This window comes from Diabrotica virgifera, chromosome 8, assembly GCF_917563875.1.
Source record: "Diabrotica virgifera virgifera chromosome 8, PGI_DIABVI_V3a".
NCBI classification, from domain to species: domain Eukaryota; kingdom Metazoa; phylum Arthropoda; class Insecta; order Coleoptera; family Chrysomelidae; genus Diabrotica; species Diabrotica virgifera.
The window spans coordinates 14,413,191-14,436,893 of NC_065450.1; positions in this window are offsets into that span (position 1 = coordinate 14,413,191).

Genomic DNA, 23,703 nt, shown 5'->3' on the forward strand with positions numbered 1-23,703 from the left:
AGTATTTCACGATACGTCAAATAATTTTAACTTAACATATGAACAAACACTTGACTTTTTTGAAAATTATACTAGCTCGACTGATCCCATTAGTTTATTACAAACATACACAACGGATATACCCAACTTTATTTACATGTTAACAACAATTAAGCCATATTTTACAGAAAAAAGCATGAAAACCAAATGCACTAAATTAATAAACCAAATCGAAAAAATGCTAGACGATCCCGCTTATCAAGATAGTGATTGTTCGACAAATTCAGCTCCAGAAATAAACTAAAATCTTCGAACCGATACTACAATGGAATGTTAACGGGTTTTATCCCCGTTTAGAAATGCTTAAACATTTATGTTCAATAATCTCACCATCAATAATATGTTTACAAGAAACAAACTTTAAAGGATATCATAGTTATGACATGAAGAATTATTCTTGTTTCCATAAAAACCGAGACAACGCAAATATCGCTAGTGGAGGAGTTGTTACGTATGTTACCAAAAAATATGAATCAGAAGCATTAGTAATCAATAGTAATTTAGAAGTAGTAGGAGTATCAGTGTCCTTTCCACAAAAAATGAATATCTGTAATATTTATATTCCACCTGACTTACCTATCACAGAAGCAGATATTTCAGATGTATTAGATCAGATTCCCACTCCCAGAATAATCGTTGGTGATTTTAACAGCCATAATCCAATATGGGGATCTCTTGGAATAAATTCCAAGGGCAAAATTTTAGAAAACATAATTACCTCAAAAAACCTAAACGTACTGAATGATGGACAATCAACAAGATATAATATTCATACAGGTACTTTATCAGCTATCGACCTGTCATTATATGATCCTGTACTGTCAGCAAAATTTTCATGGGATGTAATTCCGTTTTTATTTGGAAATGATCATTATCCTATTAAAGTCTCTTTTAACAGTAATTATGAAGATACTAATACAACCCCAATTCCAAAATGGAATCTAAAGAATGCCGATTGGTATTTATTCAAAAAGTATATTCAACAGAACTGCCATAGCTTAAAAGAAGTCACCGAAAATCATCATATAGATGAACTTTTGAATTCGTTTATATCATTAATCCATCTTGCCGGTGAAAATCATATAGGTAAAACACAAACTCTACATAAAAGAAATTCATTACCATGGTGGAACGCAGAGTGTACTGAACAAATTGAAACGTCACAAAACACTTGAAAATACTATAGAATATAAGAAGTTACGGGCTCAAGCTAGATATATAACTAAAAAGAACAGAAAAAAATCTTGGCAAGAATTTATGTCCTCTATTAATTCCACTATGCCTATAAGCACCGTATGGGAAAAAGTTAGAAAAATATCTGGAAGTAAATACCTATAAAAAGATTCCATTTCTATGCAATAACAAACAGATAGTAACATCTAATAACGAAATAGCAGATTTATTAGCAAAACAATTTGAAATGAACTCCAGCAATAACAACTTTTCTAAAGAATTTATCAATACCAAGATGATTTCGGAAAATAAATTAATAGATTTTAATTGCATTGAAGATAATCCTCTTACTATAGCATTTACCATGGAAGAGCTTAATCACTTTTTAAGTACCAGCAAAAAATCGGCGCCAGGACCAGACGATATTCCTGTTAGTTTCTTACAAAATCTACCAGATAATGGAAAACAATATCTTCTTAACCTATACAACAGAATTTGGACTAATAATGAGTTTCCCACAAAATGGACGCAGGCGATAATAGTTCCATTACTAAAACCAAATAAACCACGAACTGATCCCGAATCCTATAGGCCAATTTCGCTTACCAACACAATGTGTAAAATCTTGGAAAAAATGGTGAATAATAGACTAAGGTGGTTTTTGGAAAATAATAAATTAATAATCAATGAACAAAGCGGCTTTCGCAGGAACAGATCCACTATAGATAATTTAATTGACCTAGAATCCGAGATAAATGAATCGTTTGCAATTGGACAGGAATGTCTTGCGGTTTTTTTCGATATAACAAAAGCGTTTGACATGGCTTGGAGATACGACATTCTTAACACACTAAGTCAGTGGGGCGTCAAAGGTAACATGCTATATTTCATTCAAAATTTTCTTAGTAAGAGACAATTTAAGGTTAAGATAAATGGTACACTATCCAGCACTAAAGACCAAACAAATGGAACACCTCAAGGATCTGTTATTAGTTCAACACTATTCTTAGTAGCAATAAACAAAATCTTAGAAAACTTTCCACAACTTGTTAAAGCGAGATTATACGCTGACGATTTAGTCATATATTCAAGAGGAAAAAATATTCTTTCTATACAGAAAAATTTACAATGTGCATTAAATCACCTTGAAAACTGGTCGAAAGCTGTAGGATTGCAATTCTCTACAACCAAAACTAAATGTATTTTATTTTCAAAAAAACGGCAGTCTACAACTCCAGATCTTCAGTTATATGGAAACAACTTAACTTATGTGGAACACTTAAAATTTCTAGGAATGATCTTTGATAAAAAACTATCTTGGAAGTACCACATTATGCACATTAAACAATCCTGTCAATCTGGTCTAAATTTAATGCGTACACTGTGCAATCGTAATTAGGGTTCAGTACTTCAATGTACTTGTCATTAGTCTACGCATCATCCATATATGCAATAGAATCGCATCCCACTTTCCACCACACTATTGCAGAACGTTTCAAAGAAACTTATGTAAATAAAAAAAGAACTAACGCTCCCTTTTACGAGAGAATCAGAAAATATCTCTCTCTCAATAATATTCAATTCCCAAAATTTTTTAATCAGACAAATACAGTTACTCCTCCGCCCTGGACCTTTCCTCCTGCAATATGTGATCTAACTCTTTCTAAATACAATAAGCTTGATACCCCCCATGCAACAATTAATCAATCTTTTCTCAACATACTTGCTTCTTTCCCAGATCATTGTTATATTTATACAGATTCATCTAAGACTGCTGATGGTGTGGGATCGGCAGTTGTAGATTCAAACACTATATTACAATTTAAATTATCTTCCACTTGCAGTATTCACTCTGGAGAACTATATTCAATTCTGCAAGCCCTCATTCACATTCGTACTCAAAAAATTCCAAAATCTGTCATAATTACCGACTCTCTCAGTGCATTACATACGATAGAACAGTTATATACAAGTAATCCTATAAGTATTTTAATAAAAGAACAATTACATTTACTGAAGAACACGATGCAGCAAGTAAGCTTTATATGGGTTCCATCACACACTGGACTTCAAGGAAACGAAAAAGCAGATTTCTTTGCCAGAGAAGCAATACACAGTGCGTCTTCAGTGTTAGTGAACTTAGTGCCTGTTTCCGATTACAAACCATTCCTTAAAGAAAAAGTGTTAAACAAATGGGAAAACGAATGGAATCTTTCACAATCATCTCTACACACAATAAAGCCCTCAATTGAACCTTGGTGTGAGATAGACCTAAATCGCCAGCTGTTTGTGAAGCTAAATCGTTTACGCATAGGGCATAGCAGACTTACTCACAGCTACCTAATCTCCAAGTCAAATCGCCCTATTTGTGACCTGTGTAATTGCGACATCAATGTAACACATATATTAATAGAGTGTCCTAAATATCTTAATGAAAGACAAAAACACTCCATACCTCTCAATATAAAAGCAGCCTTAGGATCACACTGTAAGCTCACGCATTTGTTTAATTATTTGAAAGACATTAATGTTTTAAACAAACTATAACCACTGTTAACATTTTATAAACCCCATTCTTAATTTGTAAATTATGATATTGTTACCTAAATGTGAACTTATGTAATACCTAATCAAAATGCTATTAGATTTAAGTAACCATGTATCAATGACAGTACAGCTAATAACCCAAAGCGGTTGATGCTGATAACAATAAAAAAAAAAGAAATAAATATACTAAACACGTTATTTGTATTTTATTTAAATATTAAACTTTCTTACCTATCACTTTAAAGAATATGAATCGCCCGGAATTTGAACCCGGGACCTCTCGATCTCCGGTTCACACGCTCGCTACACTGAGCTATTTCCCTTTGCTTTGACAGGTTACCAGATTTCTTATACATACTGACAAATTTAATGGACCAAGTGAAGTATACAAAAATATTTACTATTACTATAAAATATCTTATTCCCGAGGAAGACAAATCCAAAGACACAAAAATTATAATAAATAATTAATACATTTACTAAAAACACTAATATATCCTTTTAATGACTTATTTGCGCTGATACATACATATCTTGAAAGATTAGCAACGAACTACATACTGTCTGTGTGCGCATGCGCTCGGCATTTATAAAATTTCCCTCTCAATCGTAAAGAAGTATAACTTCAAAAAAACAGAAAGTAGGAGAGAATGTATGTAATAACTGTAGAGGATTGACGTTCCTATGTATAGATGTGTAGGAAATTAGGAAACTCTTAAAAAAAAATAATAAAAAGACGACTAAGAATAATGACAGAACTAGAGATTTAAAATTTCCGGAAAAATTGGGTGCAGGAAAGAACCCGTTTTTTCCGGAAAAAAACTGGAAAAAAGGAAAAATTCGGAAAAATTGAAATTTGTTACAATACCTGTATCAAAATCGATAAATTTAGTAGAATAGGATAGATTTATATTATCAGAAGTGTCTTTTGTCTTTAAGTAGGTATATAAAAGACAGGATATTAAATCTGTAGCGTTTTGGCAAAGGTTGATATCGCGTTTACCAAATTTTTCAGGAGAGCATTTTGAAAGTTTGAATTATGTTTTGCCAACCCAAAAACGAAACATTAGAAATCAAGTTTTGCCCTACCTAATAAGTAAAAAGCGGATATATCATGTATTGTCATTCGCATTTTTAAGGGTTTTACATTTATCATAGATATACCAAACTCTACCAACTTAAAGAAATATTACCAAATAATATATCAAGCAAATAATCGGACATATTAAGTTTTGCCATAGTACTACAGAATTATTCCCCCACAAGTTGACCAGACTAGTTCCCTAATCCAAAGCTTGCTAAAATATGTTAAAGAATGCTACGAATTTTGTTCTAAGCTGATTCACTTTGCAGCCAATCTTCTTGATGCTCGCTTTAAATGAGAATAATTGAATGAAGACCTAGTGGCTCGCTCACTAAATCTAGATGTAGATAAGGTGGTGGCAAATCTAGCCCAATTTAGAACAGAAACTGGATTTTTTAGTCGAAATTCTTTCTTATTAACTATTCGAAATTCTTTATATTATTAATATAAGTACTCATCTCGTTATATGATGGCAAGATTTATTTATATCGCAGCCACTTATGCCAATTTGCCACCCAAATTTTAAATGAACCTCCATCTAACGCCTCTTCAGAAAGAAACTGGTCTTTACACAGCCTCGTACTTACAAGCAAAATAAATATATTATCACAGGATTAAAGTCAGAAGTTCGTCTGCTAGACCAGATCTACTTTTAGAAGAGACTGACAAAAATCATGTTATTTTATCCGTCCAGGATGATGAAGCGGAGATAGAGTCTGAATCAATTGCTTGGTATGAAGATTCAGATTCAGACGAATATTCGTATATGCCACTGAGCGATTTGGTTAAATAATCTGCTTTCTACCTTTGAAGTTTCGGTTTTTTTGATACTTTCAATAATTATTCGCGATTGAAACGGAATATAGAGGGCAGGTCGAATGCAAGAAAATGGCCGATATAAATGGTATAAACAAACATTCAATTGAGGAATAGAACAATACCGATTTGATTTAAAATATTTTAATGTACTCATAATGCTGAAATTTACTAAAAATTTCTTAATAATGACCAAATTCCATTCAAATCAACAATTTTCTGGTTTGTTCATACCACTTATAGTAGTTTAAATTTATTCCACCAGAGGTCAGCTACTTTGTTTTTCATCGCGAATTAGATAATAATAATTATTTTTGACCCTATATACCTACATGTTTGTACTTATATCTTAGATATTAATAGATATTATTAAAGTATGTTCCTGTATTTATTTTTACAAAATATTTAAATTACTTTAAAATTGGTATTTTTTTCACGTTTCAGGTTTCAAGTCTCAATTAAAAAATATTGAAATTTTCCCATTTTTTCCAATGGTTTGGCAAAAAACGGAAAAAACCTGTTTTTTCCCAATTTTTCCGATATGTTAAATCTCTAGACAGAACACACTTTTACGAAGCAACAGGGAATTTAGAAGTGACAGGAGAATATAGGGTCATATATTTAATTTAAACCAGATAACACAAAAAGCGCTGCAAGTGAAAAAGAAAGTATAGTTTGCACTTTTCGATCTAGAAAAATTCTTCGATAAAGTACAGAGGCAAAAACTATTAAGAAAAAAGGGAGTGAACATGATATTAAGAACGATACAAAAACTATACAATGGGAACAATAATGCCGTAATTATACAATACTTTTACAAGTAGAAACTTTTATAGGTGTAATAATAAAAGAAAGAGGATCTCTAGAGTCAGAAGTCAACAGCAGAGTCAAGAAAACGCTACAAGAGTTAAAGATGCTACCAAACTCACATATAAAAATATATAAAATATGTTTATTATCAAATATACAGTTAAAAACTAAATTAAATACAATATTAACATGGATTTAAAACTTAATGTTCATGCTCCATTGTCAAACTGGGCACATCTGGGAACTGAAAAGCTTCCATTTCTCCCAGTTGCTTCTGCAATTTTTTCATATTCTGTTGTAAATATGCATTTACTTCCACTATTTTTTCTCTTGTCGATTTAATTTCGTCTTCTAATTTCTTTTTCGTTTGTCTCAGCATTTTTGCAGATATGGGAGCCTCTCCTGTAGTGGGTCTCCTAAAAAAATAAAGAACGGCTTAAATAAAATTTTAGAACACGACTGTTTAGGATATACGAGTACACTCCTTGACATTTACTTTTGTGTGGACATAAATTATGGACAAAATCAGAGACGCGAGAGAAAAATAAGTAATGGAAAGATAGCAATAAATTGAGACTTCATAGTTTAAGTACGATGGTCACAATGTACATACATAGGAAAATTAAAGAAATCGCAAGTGGACTAAGACGGAGACAGAAAGGAAATCTAAGTGATTCTGATGGAAATATCATCTTGGACAAACAGAGCAAAGTAAGAACGTGGAAAGAATACTGACAGAAACTTTTTGAAGGACAAAGAGATAACACCTTTAAACTAGAAGAAGAGGTAAATGATGGACCAAGAATATTACAACAGGAAGTTTATTTTGCAATAATACAATTCAGGAATGGCTAAGCCACAGGCCCCGATAATATACCAGTGGCTCTATTCAAACTGACGGACAATGAATCAATCGCAATAATAATAATCACAAAAATATTAAAGAATATGTACAACTGTGGAGAAATACCATCAGAATGGCTGAAATCCGAGTTTATTTCACTTCCAAAAAAAAACTAGGCGCCAAAAGATGCGAAGAATATGCCTCATGAGTCCTCTGCTAAACTTGTTCCTGAAGATAGTCCATAACAGAGTTTACAAGCTGTGTAAAGGTTTAAAATTTTCTCCAACCAGTTCGGGTTCATAAATGCTGTTGTACGAGACTTTGTTCGCAGTGCAAGTCTTATTATAGAGATGTAGAGACGTTAATTACGACCTATATGCATATCTGGTTAATTACGAGAAAGCGTTTGATCGAGTACAACAAGCCAAGGTGATGCAAATACTAAAGAAAGCAGGAATTAATAACCAAGATCTGAAAATATTGAGAAACCTTTACTGGAATCAGTAAAGAGAGAAAAAATTGGCATGGTTCGGACATCTAACCGGATGGACAATAATAGACAAGTAAAAAGAGTGTGGGACGCCAAACCAATAGGGAAGAACAGAAGAGGAAGACCCATTAAAGAATGGAACAGTGACATTTCGCAGATACTGCAGAGTAAGGGTAAGACTTGGCAGGAAGCAACACAGATGGCATCCAATAGGAAGGAATGGAGAAAGTTCGTTAAGAGCTAGGACAACTCAGAAGATTGTAAAATATTGTAATTTAATGAATTCTATTATAAACGGTCCAACACCGAAAGGTACAAATGGGTCTACTGATTAAGTAAAGTAAAGTACTGGAATCAGATCGAAAATCTCAGAGTTAAAGGAACAGAAGGTAAAATTAATCTGCGTCAACCAAACCCCAGTAGAAAGAGTGATACACAACTACCTCGGCACCATAATAAATGAAGAATGATTAACAAGGAGATAATAGCGTGCATCAGAAAAGCTAGATCCACCTTAAACCGGATGGGGACCTTTTTCAAGAACCCTGCGATGTCTTCTCTGTCTTTTTTTCGGTGTTGAAGCGCGAACTTTGAACAAAGTTAAGTATGTACAGAAGATGTGAAGCATTTGAAATACGGCTATATCGGAGAACACTTAAGATCCCGTGGACTGACCAAGTAACAAATAAAAAGCTCCTCAGAAAAATGAAGAAGAACCGAGAGGAACTGACCTCCATAAAATTGTGAAAGTTACAATACTTCAAACATATTATGCGAAATAAATCTTGATATGCCCTCCTACAAGCCATTGTGCAATGAAAAATATTTGGAAAGCGAGGTCCAGGAAGGCGAAAAAGAACATCGTGGTTAAAGAAGTTCAGAACCAGGTTCAACACAACAACTGTGCACATTTTTCGCGCTGCTGCAGATAAGATAAATATTTTCATGATGATCGCCAATTGACTTTCAACTGACAGTCAGCTGTCTCTCCTAGGCGAAAATGGTTGGGTGATACACCCACACCAACACCATGAAAAAAGATGTGGCCGTTTTTTCTGTTTGGGAGTTGTACGGTAGGGATGGCGGTTGATGACAAATCACCGGTTTTCGGTTATACCAGGTTTTTTCACCTACGGTTTAACCTGGCGGTTATAACCGGTCAACAAAATCGGTTATTCCAAAAACCGGTTTTCGGTTTTTTAGTCAATAGCCAATATGTTACATTTATATTGAGCTTTAGTTTGCGATACTCCATTCTAATCGATGTCAATCCATATCGGTATAGAAATCAGTCATCAATGTTGTCAAATTGGTTTCGGTCAGTACTCCAGGGAAATAAGGTTTTTGTCGGGACACTTGAGCAGCCAGGTTGCAAATGGGTTTTTTGGGTACTATATACCTAATACATTATACATACAAAAATGCCCGTCACAGTTCGGACGAGAATGTTAGTTATTAACAAATAAGGGTCAAAAATGGCAGTTTTTTCGTTTAAATCGCTACAGGTAAAAATAGGATAATTAAATATCTTATTTATAGTATTCTTCTTTTAGCAGATGAGCCAATGTTTAAAACGGCAGTTTTTTAATTTTGGTCCGATCATTTGTTGCTTCGAAAATTGGAAAATAAAACTAAAATTTCGAAAATAAAAAATTTGCTATAACTTTCGCGAAAGTGACCTTACGACTTTTATATTTCACAAAAAGTTGAATCAAAGAGTCCATATATTGCACAAAAAATTATAAGACGATTCGTGAATTAGTTTAAATTTTATTCAATTTGTTTATCCCAAAGAGCTTTTTTTGTAATGTTATTGTTCAGAAAATAATAATTATATAGAAATTCTGTGAAAACCACATGAAAGAACAATAGTCTTGTTTTCAAATTATTGAAGAAAATCATTAAAAAGTAATTTTTGTCACTACAAAAACATTTTACTAAAGTAGAGTCATTTTTGGCTTGAAAACAATTTGAATAGCTTTGTTAATATTGACTGTAGAGTAAATTTACCTTGGAATTTTAAAAGCTGGTATTTTTACACAAATTTTCAAAAAAAAAAACTTTTCGCCTATGTTAATTACGGTCAAAGTTAGCCACTTTTATTATTTAATTCACAGTTACTTCAATATACATAAAATTCTCCTGTAACAGTGTTATTTACCATACTACTCCGAAACAGCTTGGCCGATTTTTATGAAATTTTACAAGTGTATGTTATGGGACTGAGAATAGGTTTTAATCTATTTTTCATACCCATAAGCTATAAGGGGGGTTGCCCCCCCTGACATTTTTTTTTATTTTTTTGGACAAAATTGTCTTTCTTAATTTTATATGATGTAGGATTAAAAATACATACAACCCTTAATTTACACTTTTCCATCACCAACCCCTATTTGTTAATACCCATCTATATATTTACATTTATAAAATTCTCCTGTCACAGTGTTAGTTGTCATACTCCTCCGAGACCGCTTGACCGATTTTTATGAAATTATATATGTATATTCGGTAGGCCTTAAAATCGGTTGTAATCTATTTTTCATATCTCTGAGTGATAACAGGAACTCCCCCTAACATTTTGAAATGTTAGTTGGGGATTTACGTACATAACGTACTCTACAAGACTACGAGTACATACATTTAAAAAAATTATGATCAAAATCCATCAACAAGCTCTGGAAATATGAATCGCAGCATATGTTTGAAGAATCAGTTTCATTTTTTGAGTGCACGGATTTTAATAATTCATTTCCACGGACCACAAATCGATTTCGTTAGAACGTTATTTTTAAAGCTTTATTAACAACTCTGTTGAAGTTTAAAGTTTACTCAAACTTTTACACATAAACTATATACCTTCAACTTCGAAATGGCGCTAGTTGGGTTGCTTAATTGTTATAAACAAAGTAGCTGTCAATTAAATAAAAAAAGTAGCTAACTTTGACTGTAATTAACCTAGGCAAAAAGTGTTTTTTTTTAAATTCGTATCAAAATACCAGCTTTTTAAATCCCAAAGTAGTTTTAATCTATCAATATTAACAAAGTTATTCAAATTGTTTATGAACTAAAAATGACCCTACTTTAGTAAAATGTTTTCGGAATAATAAAAATGACTTTTTAATGATTTTTTTTAAATACTTTGAAACCATGACTTTTCGTCTTTCATGTGGTTTTCACAGAATTGCTATTACATTACTATTTTCTGAACAATAATATTGCGAAAAAAAAGCTCATTGGGATAAACAAATTGAATAAAATTTAAACTAATTGACGAATCGTCTTAAAATTTTTTGTGCATTATACGGACTGTTTGTTTCAACTTTTCGTGCAATATGAAAGTCTTAAGGTAATTTTCACAAAATTTATAGCAATTTTTTTATTTTCGAAATTGTAGTCTTATTTTGCCATTTCTGAAGCAACAAATGATCGAATCGAAATTCAAAAACTGCCCTTTTAAACCTTGGCTCATCTACTACGAGAATAACAGTATAAATAAGATATTTAATTACCCTATTTCTACCCGTAGCGATTTAAACGAAAAAACTGCCACTTTTGAAACTTATTTGTTAATAACTAAATTTCTCGTCCGAACTGTGACGGGCATTTTTGTATGTATAATGTATTAGGTATATAGTACCCAAAAACCCATTTGCAACCTGGCTGCTCAAGTGTCCCGAACATGGTATATTTTTGCCTTATTTCCCTGGAGTACAGCTTAAAATTTCTCATTCGTGCGTGTGGGGGTAAAAATTTTCTCATATTTTTCTGAATTCATTATTTTTTTTTCACTTATCCGGGCTTTCACCGGTTATTACTGTAAAATGAAAAAACCGGTTATAACCGGGACAAAAAAACAACCGGTAAAACCGATTATTGCGGAGTAAAAAACTTAGGTTATAACCGGTAGGTTTTTCCCATCATTATTGTACGGAGGACAAAACAACTCCATAGCATACATGATTACACATTGTAATGCAGATTAATATTGTCAAGATGCTCACGCATATGCCTCAAGTAGTGGTACTTTTTTTCTAATTGATCATTAGCTCGGATGATGACGTTTATGTCAAAAGCGCTCAGCTAAAGAAATAAATTACTTCTTTTCTTATACACTTTGCTATTCACTATCAAAGATTTTGATATACACTATGTGATAGAGCTAGAAGTGCAGATATACGAGGGAGATGTAAGGGGCAAAACATTAACAATTGGGTGAAAAACAGAAGATTAGAATGGAACGACCTCGTAAGCCGAATGACAACAAACAGAGTAGTAAGGACGGCGAGAGACGATTCCTCAATAGGAAGACGATCAGTGGGAAGACTGATCACGAAATTCACTCTTTGATGCAACGACAACTTACTGGAGGCACATTGAAAAACAGACAGAGTCATGTCTACACAAAAAGAAGAAGAAAAGACACTTTGATACACTATTTTTTCACTTCCTTTATAAAAAATAATCGTTGAAAATTTTATTTTTGTAGATTTCTATTGGTCAGAATCTCTATGAATGAAATAATCATATGAATGAATAAATTTTTAATTACCAAGCGTTTTCCTTGTTAGATGTTTCTTCTAATTCTTTTAACCTTTTAATATTCTCAGAAACATTAAAATCTTGCCAAAAATTGTTTAAAAACAACTTTGTGTTTGATATAATATAATCCCTGGTGATATCAAAAATTTCTCCTGAATTTTTTATTTGGTCTATGGTTGATTGCAATACATCTTCGCTAAAAATAAATAAAAACATTAGGAATTCATAGACAGTAGTAGTAACAAATAAAGAACAATATATCGAATAAAAAGAGGTAGCAGACAAAGTTTAAAATTAGAAGAAAAACAAGAATATGTACCGAAACCATCCAGGTAATTGAAAAAAACTATAAAGCACAATATAGATCATCATACCAATCATTTATAAAACTGAAAACGACTTTCTTTTAAGTCAAACTAAGGGATAACATTCACTTCTTATACACAAGAAACATACCACCAAACATAATCAAAACAATCGATAACATAGGTAACGGTATAAGAGAGGTATTATTTGAGTCCTTGTAATCAAGTGTCTTCTCCTCGACGGAGGTCTACAATTATCATAGTTATTCGGACAGAGACGGTTGCTCTGAAAAGATCATTTTCTGTACATTCGTACCATTCTCTCAGGTTGCGCATGATATTCTAGGTCTCCCTATGCTTCTCTTTTTTTGGACCTTTCTCTGCATAATCAGTTGGAGTAAGTTGTCTCTATTCGCCGTCTCCGTGCTTATAAATTGCAAAAGCCGGAGATTTAGGATGCAACCAGAAAGCAGTTTCTTTTAACGAAAAGTCTTAGATTTAAAAAATTGTTTATTATTTTTATTTCAGTTATTTTAATTGTTTAATTATAGTAAACTTTGTATCTGGGGCTTTTCATCTTCCTCGTTTTACGACAGATGTCGCTGATTTGCGTCTCAAATGTGGAATTATTGCGTTCGCGGTAATTTCTCTTAAATAAGACAATGTGTTAGTATTTGGTTCAGAGTTGTGACTACATAGCTCCATTAATAACGCCTAGGAGACAGAAATAGCTCTCTGGAGACGAAGGTCCAACTCTGAATTAAATAAAAACAAAAACTGTCTTTCCCCCACAAGTTGTTTATCTTTTCACGTTTAATATATCCGAGATACTACCGTTTTTTTGTTTTGATTGTATTCAAGATATTCATTTCTTTCCCACATACCAATTTCATGTTCTTAGTAGATTCATAAAACATACTTTTCAGAAAACGTATATGCTGAGAATATGCGTAATTACCATTACGAATGTGCAGAGCAGATGCTGAGTATATACTACATTACAGTACTTAAACGTTCTATTTATATACTTAGAATGTACTACCGCACTTCTTTTTAGTATAGACCAAGAATATACTTTTTAGAATATTCCAAGGAACTGCTATAAACCTTCTATTTATATACTTAGAATATACTACTGCACATATTTTTAGTATGTGGGAAGAATATACTTTTAAAATTATTCCAAGCAAATGCTATACTGCTCAGAAGTATGTTTTCAGCATCACCTAATCTCATCCGAGGTTCTACCAACTCTATCAAATTTACATATTCAAATTGCATACGAGAAAGTAATTAGTACATTTTACAATATTATTTAAAAAGTAAGTAGGTACATATATATTTTAGTTATTTATATAAATATTATATAGGTAAGTATATAAACTTACTTAAATTATATTTAGGTATTATGTACAGCCGGTTCCTAAAAAAACTGATACGACTCTTAGTAAGATTTCATCATGTTGAGCAGTGTATTTGATTGATCTGACATTATATTTATTATGACAGACAAATAATAAAATAAACAAAAACAAACAACTGATTCATGAAAAAACTAATAAGTATTTTAGAAAAATTTAAACGCAGGATGAAAGATTACATTATTACCGAGGGCGGAAAGCCCCTTAGAATAAACAAGCAGTTTCTATTGAATGAAATATTTGAAATTAAATATCACACTTTTTTTATTTTCAGCCCTGTAACTTATCAAAATAAATATTATAGAAGTTTTCAGGGACTTTCAGCCCTCGGTAATAATGTAGTCTTTCATTCTGAGTTTAAATTTTTCAAAAATATTTATTAGCTTTCTCAGGATTCGAAAAAAAATGAATACAATTAAAATACATTGAGAATTTTGACATGCGTCACAATTTTGCATTAACTCAATGTAAAATTCTAAACTGTTGAATTCCAGCTTCCCTAATTATTTGACATCAAAAGACATTAGAAACTATTTGTAGATGATTCAAATCTGTATTGAAAACAACTGTTAAAATTGGTCTACGTAATTAAACATATTCCAAAATTTTGTAAAAACGTAATACATTTCAGTTTTCAGCCCAAACTTAGGCCACACACAATGCAATAATGTTCACATTTTTGAACTGTCAATATTTCTATTTTATCATCTATTGTTTAAAAACAATACAGTTGATAAGATATCCTCAGTTGCGGAGAAAGTGGAGAAAGTATTAATAATAAAGATTAATAATAAAGTCTAATAACCGTGGAACAGAATAAGCTATCTGACAAATTTTAAGATTTGGCAGTGACATTGACAGTATGTAAATATTAAGTATTTATCCTTCAAAATACACTGCTCAATTTTCTACAAAATACGCGTCAAGAGTCGTATCAGTTTTTTTTGGAACCAGGTGTACATATCAAAATAAACATGCTGGATTTATAAATATAATACCTAAATATAAATATTATATAATATTTAGTGAAACTAAACTATAACTAAAATTTATATATTTTGTACTTACCTACTATTTAAGTAATATTGAGTTACCAAAATGAAATTAATATTTTCAAGCACCACAAACAAAATAAAGATATTATGTATGTTCCTAGTCTTAGTTCCTAATTCCTAGTATACTTTGTCGTTCGTCTTCCTCCTAACACAGCATCAATCATAGATTGGATACAAATACAAATAATAATGCCTGTGCACTGTGCCTGTTTAGTGTTTGTGTTTTCATTTTCATGAAACCTTTGTTAATGCCTATGCAGGTAGAATGAAAAGGGTCATTTCCGTTTGCATTATTCCGATCTTTTACGATCTGGTGATGGTGTATTCTTTCCAAACTTTAAATTCCAACGATGTAAAAATACTCATGGTAAAATCAAAATGAAAACGATTTTTTTCTTTAATACAAATTAATTTTTAAACTTTTTTTTACCATACCAACAATTAAACCAATTTTGTGAAATGAATTCGTCTGGAATACCTATGTACATACATAAATTTTATTAATTATTATAAAAATAATAAGTTGATAATCTATATAAGGCTAACATTATTCTTCCTATACGTACATATTCTTTTTAAGTGTATGATATTTTAAAAGTACATACGTAAAAGTATGTGTTAAGCACATACTTTTAAAGTATATTCGATGAAGGTATATTCCAAGAATGTACTTTTACGAATATTCTGAGATACTACGTACACGAATGTGTTCAGTATATTCGGTACGAGAATATTCTTTAAAGTATGTATATGCAAAGAACATGAAATTAAAATGTTTTTTATGGTACATGCAGAGGCGGCTCTAGCCCATGTAGCGCCCGTGTGCAGTCGATGTCCTGGCGCCCTTTGGTAGACGCGCAGTTAAAATGGAATAGTCGAATAGGTACCTACCTAGTACATAGGGTATTAGGTACGCTTATAATGTAAACAAAAATCCAGATGCAAATACAGTACAACGTCGATATAACGGACCTACGCCGGAATAGGTATCACGGCATCAGAACAACCTACCCAAATCTGTGATCCCTGAAAATTGGTTTAGGGACAGGTTTGAGTAAATAGTACTTTTATGAAGAAATTGGTTAGATGAATAAAAAAGAACAACTTTGTGATTATTTAAAAAATAATAATAATTTATTAACGAATTATTACAGGACGCATAGGACGAAGTTTTACTTTTCCGCATTGCTTTTCCGCATTACTTTTCCGCACTGATATTTTAATATGGCCTTAAAGTAATTATAATTCATGCAATAAACTAATATTTAGATATTATTTACTAATTTATTTCAAATGTATCTTATTGTGTTAATGTTTTAATGAAATTAAGGCGACAATTCGATGAAAGAAAATTATTTTGACATAATATTCGAAAGTCAAATCAGTAGACAATAATAAGTGGTTTTGAATCGTCGTCATGGAAACCAAGATCGTCGTCATGGTAACCAATTATATTGAAAGTTTGGTTTTGGCGGTTTTGGCAACCTTGTCAAAGAATTAATTTGTGTATTTTCAGTAGTAATTGCACAAGAGCTCTAAAATTATCGAATTTTTCCCGAGTGACACTTTGACAGTTTTAGGGTCGATTTCTCATACCTGCGGTAATCTATGGTTCAGTTGAACCCAGTTCACTGGTGAACTACCGTTTTGTTTGGAATACATTTCTCATTGCGCGTTCATGTCAGTGCACGTTGTACAGCTTTCGAGAAATGCCAATATATGGCAAAAGGTAAAAAACTGTCGCCATTTTGAACTACCGTTTTTATGCTGTTTTTGAATAAAGTTAAATTTAAGTATTTATAGTCAAATAGTAATTTTAATAATTATAAATAAATGTTATAAAAACAAAAATAATGTTATCGTTTATCGTTAGGCTTGATATAATAAAATAGGATATATTTATATTATGACAGCGTTTCGTGTTAATGCAACGCATGCGTAATCCATGAAATCATCTGAACTGGGTTCAGAAATCTTTGAACGGCCGAATTCCACCGTTCAAGCATCGTTCAAGTTTAAACTGCCACCGGTTGAACGTGAATTGAGAAAGACGATTTTGACTTTAAACTGACGTTCACTTAAAGTTCAGGTTAAACTGGAGTTGAACTCGATATGAGAAATCGGCCCTTAATTTCACGACCCGAAGGGAAGTGAAATTATGTCCAAAGTGCCACGAGGGCAAAAATTCGATAATAATTTTAGAGATCGAGTGCAATTTGCTGCGATTATTTCATGAATAAAACTGTTCAAAACCAAAATTTTATTGTAATTTATTTATGTAAGTACAAATTAGTACAATTAAACACACAGTTGTTATAAATATTTGACGGTTGAAAGTCATCACTTTTATAATTTTTAAAACATTAATTGTCATTAATGTCACTGAATGTATTTTTTCGTAGCAACGAAGGGCATCTGACGTAATATACTTGACGACGGGATATTATCAAAAATTATCGGGTATAATATCACAAGAGAGTGAGAATAAATTGAAAATAATGCGACAGTTTTTCGAAAATTTGTTGTCTGGCAACAGACACAAGAGCCCGCAGGGCTCGAGTGGCTATTGCTACATGGGAACAAATTTGAGTAAAAATGAAGCATTATTTTCTTATTTATTCTTACTGTCGTGTGATATTCGTAAGATTATTTTTTAATACGTATATTATCGATATTTTCTTAAATGTGACAGTTGTCAAAACTAGGAAACTGGTTGCCATTAAACAGAAACAATCTACTTAAAAAAATTATATCGGTAATTTTCTACAGTAGATAATTCTCAGTATAATTTTAATCTAATTGGACAGAATTAAACACGTGAGCAAATATCTTACTATACGATTGGAAGTTAAAATCATCAAAAAATAATCAGTTTAATTTTTATTTCTGTAACTTTCTATTGGTCAGAATCTCCTATGAATGAAATAATCATATTAATTCAATTAATTGATTAAGATTTGGTCATTTTTTAAACGCCCTTAGAAAAAATATTGTTCCTAAATCTTGCGGAAAAGTTTGACTTTCCGCACTTGTTACGAAAATAACTATTTCGTGCATTTGCATTAGCAAAATCTTGAATATATCACTTACTTCAATTTTTATTTCATGTTCAATATTTACTATTAGTAATAAAATTTATTACTATTAGTAAATAATATGTCAATCGACTTTGCGACAATGTCTATGGTAGGGGAGCCCAAGCGGGAATTTTTGTGGTAACTCGAGCGCGTCAGATTATCATATGGGCAGAAATCGGGTACCCTGTAGATGTACCCCTACCATAAACTTTAGCTTAATACAAGGGAGTTCGTTAAGGGGGTCCGAAAAAATCTATCCTTAGAAAAACTCGAAATCGTCAGATTAAGATAAGGTAAGTTAAGTACATGCAAAACTGTATATTTAAAAAATCTGACGATTTGGGCGGGGCGTAAGAAAATGGGCGAGTCACAAAGTTTCACAAGAAAAAAGCGAATATTTCGCGAAATAAACGATAGATCTAAAAACTAAAAAATAGGTGCTCAATATTTGTCAAAAATCTATCGAATGATAACAAAGACGACTCCCCACGGAGAGGGGTGGGGGGTAAATTTAAAATTTTAAATACGAATCCCGCGATATTTCGCGAAATGAATATCAGATCGAAAAACTGAAAAATACACTTATTCAATATATTTGAAAAATCTATCGAATGACACGAAACACGATTCCCCTCGGAGGTGGGGTGGGGGGTTACTTTCAAATTTTAAATATTAGCCGTCATTTTTTATTGCAGATTCGGATTCCTTACGTAAAAATAAGTAACTTTTATTTGAAACATTTTTTCGAATTATGGATAAATGGCGCTATAATCGGAAAAAACGATTGTTGGAAATGGAAAATTAAATTAAAAATGGAAAGTCCCCACTAAAATAGAAAAATTTACTTAACTTTTTTTGGTTTTAGAACCTACTCTTCACAACCCAATAGATCCCCAAAGCGCTCGAGTGACTGCACATTTAGCATACTTTCCTCCCCTACATTAGATAATTTTTAATTATTTTGAATCTAAAAAATCATCTTTCACTGTGCGACACTGTCACTAGCAATGTGAGGTAAATTCTAAGAGCAGTTAACAAATTTGGGAACACTGAAAGTAATTTATTTGTATACAAGTAATTTAAAATAAAGCTTGAACCTTGAAATCTGCATCAGTGAAAAACTAGAATCATTCGAGCTGTGGGTGTACAGAAGAATTCTGAAAATATCGTGGACAGAACACGTCACAAACAAAGAGGTTCTGAGAAAGATGAATAAATAAATGAGAATATTATCAAAACAAGAAAATTGGAATATCTCGGACATATTACAAGTGGAGAGAGGTACAACTTGCTCCCGTTGATTATGCAGGAAAAAATTCAAGGAAAAAGCATAGAGAGACGCAGAATATCGTGGCTGCGCAACCTGAGAGAATGGTACGGAAATACATCAAATGAACTTTTCAGAGCAGCCTCTAAAATCCGAATAGCTATGATGATTGCCGACCTCCAGAGATGCCACTTCAAGAAGAAGTATTTAAAATATCCAAATGTGTAGTAGAATCATCGATAAAGATTTGTAATAATTATATTTCATTAAAGAGCCCAAACCTATCTTCGTCTGAAAAGTCAACAATTTATTTTCTAAATTAGAACAATATGCTCTTTTTGTATCTAACGCTCGATTTCATAATAAAGTTAAAGGTCCCAACTTTAAATTTAAAGTCCACTTTAACTTTATTATGAAATCGAAGGTATACCTCTAAATCCTTCCAGTGTTTTAATTTTTGAAGGAACGAAAGAGTGTTATTATTTTGCTTTAAAAGTTCGAAGCGTTCGTCAAATTTAGTAATTGCGGTATCTAATAGTAAAAGTTTACTTTAAAATGTATTTTGGCGTCAGTTACTGATTCTTCTGCCTCATAATTAAAATTTCATATTTTATGTTGAAACAAAGTAAAAAAGTACCCGCTCTTTGGCGCTCGGCGCCCCCAACATCCCGGCGCCCGTGTGCACCGCACACCCTGCACAATAGGTAAAGCCGCCTCTGGGTACATGCTATGCTTGTAGTACTACGCATGTACTAAAAAGAATATACTCTGTCGAATGTTGGTAGTATATTATGCTTTCAACATGATGCGAACATCATTGTTATGTGGGTTATTCGTCCATCTCAGCACCTATTTGTTTGTGGTGTGTTCTGTACACAATATTTTCACAATTGTTCTATACACACACACAACTCAACAGGGTCAAAAAACCGGTTAGACTGATTCCAATTAAGGTTGGACAAGTTCAAGATCATGGAAAAGTTATTTGAAGGTCACAATTCACTTGAACGTCACGATAAGGTCATCTGAAAGTCGAGTTTAAGGTAACTTAAAAAATACTTTAAAGTTGTAGTTAGACTCATGCCAGTCAAGGTCGGACAAGTTCAATATCATGAGACAGTTACCTGAAGGTTACGATAAGGTCACTGAACGTCACAATACAGTCATCTGAAGGTTGAGTTCAAGGTAAGTACGAAATTCATATACTTTTTTTGGGAATTTCTAAAATAAAAAGTACTGTACCAATTGTTTTGAAAATTGACATGAGCATTTATTATTGGCGAGGACCGCAAAGTGGGCGACGCCTGGTGGCGAATTTGAAAAGCATGAACTCAAGGAAAACATTGACTTTGCCATTAATTTGTGTACATATGTGCGGTCAGTTTATGTTGTAATTAACAATAATTTCGACTTAAAAAAATTATTGCAGTGTTCCTCAGTATTCATTCCTATTATACTCTACGTAATGACCTAAATTAACCAATGCCAAATCACACATTTTGTTAATTTAACGTTTGTATTAAACGTAGTATTTTTTAATGTTTAAGCGACTGCAAAATTAAATAAATAAATAAAATGTAGTATCAATTCTGTACATAGAATGTACATTGTTATGTAAAACATCCCGACCACTTCGTAATTTCCAGAACACAATTATTATAAAATAAATTCACCTACTTAGTTTCCAAGTTTCCAGTTTTTATTTAATTAAAAATTGTTATCTGTTGGTGTAAAATAAACTGTAGTGCACCTATTAATTAAATTAAAAGCAAAATTAGAAATCCTAAGATAGATTAATAATTTTTAGAACGCTTTATGATTATCGGGGGGCCAGATTTTTTATGAAAAAAAAGGTAAAAACAAATCAGTAGTTAGCATCAAATTTTAATGAATGCATACAGATTAAACATAATTTTGAGTCGTCTTTAACTTATAAGATGTCTTAGTTGCAAAACTTAGTGTTTACTTTGGCAAAACACTCCTGTAAATGATTTTAATTTAACGTTTTAGAACTGTGAATTCAAATGACAAAATGAATTGTTTTCCTAGAGTTGTCGTCCATCTTTGAAATTTTGAGCGCCCTCTGTTGGAATTTAATTTTGCGAATAAAGAAGTACTTACATGTAAAATAATTTTCATAAAAAAATATTGAAAATTAAACGATTTATGCGCCAACTACTGGCACCATGAAAATAAAAACATAGCTCCACTGCTGCAGTGATTGGGACTAATAGAGATCCTGAAACAAAAAATTTCAAAGTTTTTATTGAAATAGAAGTTATTCTCTATATCAATTTGGCGGTTTTTGAAACTGAAAATGTTTTAGCTAATTTAAAAAAAATTTCAACACCTTGTCATCTTTCCAAATTTTAATATTTTTCAAAAATCCTAGTTGATGGTATGTATAAGAAAAATATATTATATTTCAATAACCACTTTAAAATTTTATGATTCAGGATCTCTATTAGTCCCAATCACTGCAGCAGTTGGGCCATGTTTTTATTTTCACGGTGTTAGTAGATGGCGCTACGGAAGAAATAAAAAGAAGAAAGTTAGCATGTGCAGCATTCGGCAAACTGAACTATATACTCAGAAATCAGCAAATTCAACTCCACCTCAGATCTAAAGTTTTTGATGCATGCATTATTCCGATATTAACATATGGGGCACAAACATGGACAATCACAAAAAAGAATATATGAACATACTCAGAGTCACTCAACACTTGCAATGCTTGGCATATCACTTAAAGACAGGAAAACAAACACATGGATAAGACAGAAAACCAAAGTCACCGATGTGGTACAAAAATCACTAAAATTGAAATGAGAATACGCTGGACAGGTAGCTAGGAGCGATCTTAACAAATGGCACAGAACAATTCTAACCTGGAGACCATACGAACACAAAAGACCCAGAGGCAGACCTCCTATGATATGGACAGATGATCTGAAACGAACTGCCGGGAAAATTGGCTACAAGTAGCGTACAACAAAATACAATGGAAAGGAAGACTTGAAGAGGCTTATGTTCAGATGTGGACGTGAATGGCTAGACGAAGAAGAAGTAGATGGCGCATAAATCGTTTAATTTTCAATATTTTTTATATGAAAATTGTTTTGCGTGTACTTCTTTTTATAATCAATGTTCATGCAAATTTTCAAAACAATTGGTAGATACAGTACTTTTTATTTTAGAAATTACCAAAAAAAGTATATGAATTTCGTACTTTTACACTACGATAGCCCTTAAATGGTTCATTTAGTATCACAGTACTACAAACGACATTTGTTTGTTGTCATCGTCCTTGATGAAACCTTCATGACAACACTGTCATCGTAGGCACTGAACGAGTTAATTTAGTACCAGGTATTCTGTTTTGTGACGATCCTATTTCACCTTGTATAATCTGATAAATTATACTCAATCATTTTTCAATTTAGTTCCTTCTAAATTTTTTACCAAGAAACGTTAAGAAAACCAAGTTCATGATTATGTATTTCTAAGCAACACACTGTAGGAAGGCTAGATATCGAGGGAAAACAAGTAGAAAGAGTGAATAACTACAAATATCCGGGAACCTGGGTAACAGAAAAAAACGACCAAGTTAGAGAAATCAGGGCACGCATCGAAATTGCAAGAAAAGCATTTATAAAAATGAAAAAGATGTTTGTTAATCGAGACCTTCCTCCGGAGCTGAGGATAAGAGCCATAAGATGCTACGTGTTCTCGACTTAATTGTATGGAATGGAAAGCTGGACACTGAAAGTAGACAACATAAAAAAGTTGGAAGCATTTGAGATGTGGTGCTATAGAATGAATTTGAAAATACCATGGATCCAACGACTTACGAATGCAGAAGTGTTAAGAAGCCTACAAAAGGATTGCGAGGTGATAAAGAACATCAAAACAAGAAAGCTGGAATATTTGGGTCACATTACTAGAGGTGCGAAATATGAGATATTAAGGCTCATAAAGCGGAACAAAATAAGGAGAAAATATCCATAGGTAGAAGAATTTTCTGGTTGAGAGGGGTATAGTTACAGCTCAGTAAATCTTTTCAGAGCCGTCGCCAAAAAGGTACGGATATCTGTGATGATAGCCAACCTCCGATAGGAGAAGGAACTACAAGAAGAATTTTTTTTATATAACGTGATTATAACTGCAAATTTTTATAACGCCGCTAATATGCTGAAAGTTATAGTATCTGTCTTATCTCGAAATGAATTCTTTTAC